At 42.1% G+C, this 3669-nt stretch overlaps 1 non-coding gene across 1 annotated transcript; it reads left to right on the plus strand.

Annotated features, from left to right (window-relative positions):
* Nucleotides 1–2807: 2807 nt before the first annotated feature.
* On the plus strand, nt 2808–2914 carry LOC145629548 (small nucleolar RNA R71). The gene has a single exon (XR_014111714.1). It is a non-coding gene; the product is annotated as a small nucleolar RNA R71 (small nucleolar RNA).
* Nucleotides 2915–3669: the final 755 nt, after the last annotated feature.

The following is a 3669-nucleotide window of genomic DNA, read 5'->3' on the forward strand; positions in this document are numbered from 1 at the left end:
TAGGATTGTAGAGGATGAAGAGAGGATTAAGAATATGTAAAAATATTTGGATTTTGGTGAGAAATGAAGAGAGAATCTTAGAGAGAAAGCAGAGGTTTTAAGTTTTTAGAGAGAGAAAGTTATGGAGAAAAGAGATAAGAATGAGAAAAGAAAGAAGAAAGGAGAAGAAATAACCCGGAGGCTGTCACGCCCGGTCAGGCGGGTGATCGCCCGATCGGACGATCTGAATTTTTTTATTCTGCTATGCTCTCGCGCCCGGTCAGGCGCCCTTCGCCCGATCGGGCGATCTGGTGCTTAAATTTTCATCTCTTCTCGCGCACGGTCGGGCGAGATTCGCCCGATTGGGCGATCAAAGATGTCCGTATACGACGAGTTTCGCGCCCGGTCGAGCAAAAATTAAGTTTTTTTGGACTCACTCTCGCGCCCGATCGGGCGAGCTTCGCCCGATCGGGCCCGAGGCCATAATATCGTTTTTTAATTTTTCTTCTTTGATTCAATTTTTGGCCAACTCTTTTCCTTCAAACCTGTACAAAAACTCATAAAACTCATTAAATTCCCTCACCTCTCCTCTCATAAGAAAAAGAAAGAGATACTAGTCTAAAAAGCATTAAAATACGGGTTGCCTCCCGCAAAGCGCTCGTTTATCTAGGTCCCGCACGACCTTCTTACCAAGTACAAGAACTAGGACCCTTGACCTAACGCTTGGTCGGGTGGTTTCTCACCCGGTCGAGCGATGTTTAGGCTACGACGCGGCTTCCTGACATACCATGTGGGACGCCAATTCACCTTATCTGGTGGATCCTCCTTGACTTGGACTGGGGGTTCTTCAATGCTACGCACTAAAGATCCCTCTTCGATCGAGGGTTGCTTCAAATTGTCACTACATTTAGCAATTGCAACTCGATCTGGCGGAACACTCACCGTAGGCTCAATTTCCACAACTTGCTTGATTGATTCCACCTTTTCATCCTCAAAGCCAACACCGACAGTGTAGAGAGCTCTTTCTATTGCATTAACTTCCTTCTGCCATTTGTCTATCTCATCTTAAAAGGATGCAACACAAGATACCGCCTCCAAGGGATCTTTTACAAGAGCTTGGGGCTTGTTAGAATAATTATGTACCACATTAACACTAAAGCACTTCTCCTCTGTCATGGGGCTTTTAGGGGTATTATTAAGATTAAAAATAATTTTATCGTCCCCTACTGATAGTGTTAATTTGCCACTTCTCACATCTATAATTGCTCCTGCAGTGTTAAGGAATGGTCTACCCAAAATGATTGGAGTTTGCATATCCTCAGCCATATCAAGAACAACAAAATCAACAGGTATATAAAATTTACCTACTCTAACAGGAACGTCCTCTAAAACACCTAGGGGGTATTTAAAAGAACGGTCGGCCATTTGTAGAGTAATATTAGTAGCTTTTAATTTACCCATATTTAACTTGGAACACACAGATAATGGCATAACACTAACGCTAGCACCTAAATCACACAATGCATTATCAATCATTAGATTGCCAATATGACAAGGGATAGAAAAACTACCCGGATCTTTTAATTTAGGTGGAAATTTTTTTGAAGTACGGCACTACACTCTGTAGTGAAAGCTACTGTCTCTACCTCACAAATAGACCTTTTTCTTGTTAATATTTCCTTCATAAATTTTGCATATGCAGGAATTTGTGTGATTAATTCAGTGAAGGGAACTGTTACCTTCAAATCTTTGACCATCTCCAGAAACTTACCAAACTGCTTGTCCAAATTTGTTTTCAAGTGATGATTGGGGAATGGAATTTTGATAACTTTCTTTGGAGCATTATTGCTCTTATTTGGAGTAGCCACCTCTCCTGGAGTCATACCCTACAATGTAAAGTTAGATATATTAGTTTTACTCTTTAGCCTTGCGGGGCTATTAGCTACATTGTCAGGTTTAACAAAATCAAGATTAGCATTATTTAATAAAACAGGTTCATCATTTCTGGGCATAGGGGGCCCTTCATAGTTTGAACCACTCCTTAGAGTAATTGCATAGGCTTGATCCGTAGGCCTGGTCGGCTGTGCTGGCATAGCTCCCTGTTGGCAGGCTTCTAGAGTAGCGGAAAGTTGCGCAATTTGATTATCTACAATTTTATTATGTGCTAGGATAGAATCAATTTGGCATCTCTACTCTCCATGTGCTTCTGCATATTAACCAGCATCGCTCTAATTTCTACCAAAGAAGGGTCGGAAGATGAGGAGGGTTGTTGTGGTTGGTTCTTCTGGCCAGCATTGGGGTGGTAATATTTCTTCTGTTGTTGTTGTGGCACCTTGTGGTGGTGGTGGATTTTGAACATTGGTACTCCGGTAGGAAAGGTACGGATGATTCCGTACCCAGGATTGTAGGTGTTGGAATATGGGTTATTCTGCCTATAAGCTTGAAAGGCATTAACTTGCTCCACGGAACTCCGGCAATCTTGTTCCCAATGACCTAAAATTCCACAATTTTCGCAGAAAGCCTCATTAGCATTATTATTAATTGCAGAAACATTGGCTACATTAGCAGTGCTAAGATTATCTAATTTCTGGCAGATAGAGATTAATTGAGCTTGCAAAAAGGATACAGATTCAACACTATGCTTCCCCTTGTTAGCAAAGCCCCTAGGATTTCCACATTGGGAATTATGTATCGCCATATCTTCAATAACTTGACCTGCATCATCAACATCAAGGTTCATAAACCTCCCACTAGCTGCAGAATCTAAGATTATTCTAGATGAATTTCCAATGCCATTGTAAAAGGCTTGGATTAACTGTCATTGTGCCAAATTATGGTGGGGGCATTCTCTTTGTAGGTCCTTGAACCTCTCCCAAGCCTCATATAAAGTTTCATCAGCTTCTTGAGCAAAGTTTTGAATTGCACTCCGTAGTACAGCTGTTCTCTCTGCAGGATAATACTTGTTATAAAAATTCAAAACAAGAGTTTCCCAGTCAGTTATACCAACTGCGGTTCTATTTAAACCATTAAACCATAATTTGGCTTTTCCAATTAAAGAGAAAGAAAAGAGAATCTCCCTGATTTGGTCTTGTGTGACCCCAGCTTGCCTGATGGTATTACAGTACTGACAATAGTCTGCAATATGAAGATCTGGGTCTTCACCCTTAGCTCCACTAAATTGCTTCCTTTCTATCATCGTTATAAATTGGGGTTTAATCTCAAACTGTACCCCATCAAGAGCTGGAGTGGGAGTAAGGTGTGGAAAATCTGTAAGCTTTGGTTGTGAGTAATCACTAAGCTTCTTTGGAGCCGTCATCTCTGATTCTGGATCTGATGATACCTCTGAATCGCTAGAATCAGTTGGAGAATCTCGGTGATTATTATTATCGCCAGAATCCGCCAGAATTTGCTTATAAATCTTCTTCTGTCTATGGAAGGATCGTTTGATCTCAGGATCGAATGGGATGTAACCTGATCTATGGAAGGATCGTTTGATCTCAGGATCGAATGGCATGATTTATAATCTGCCAGAATTTACTTGTAAAGATTTTTCCTTTCAGATACACTTCTCGCGCCAGGTCGGGCGCGAGTTCGGGCGTCAGCCTTGCTTCCCTCGCCCGGCCGGGCGCGCCTCCGGGCGCCAGCCTCTTTGGTCGGGCGGCACTCTTGGGGCAAGTTCTTGTATAGGCC

This window comes from Chenopodium album, chromosome 4 (genome assembly GCF_948465745.1).
Source record: "Chenopodium album chromosome 4, dcCheAlbu1.1, whole genome shotgun sequence".
Classification (NCBI taxonomy): Eukaryota; Viridiplantae; Streptophyta; class Magnoliopsida; order Caryophyllales; family Amaranthaceae; genus Chenopodium; species Chenopodium album.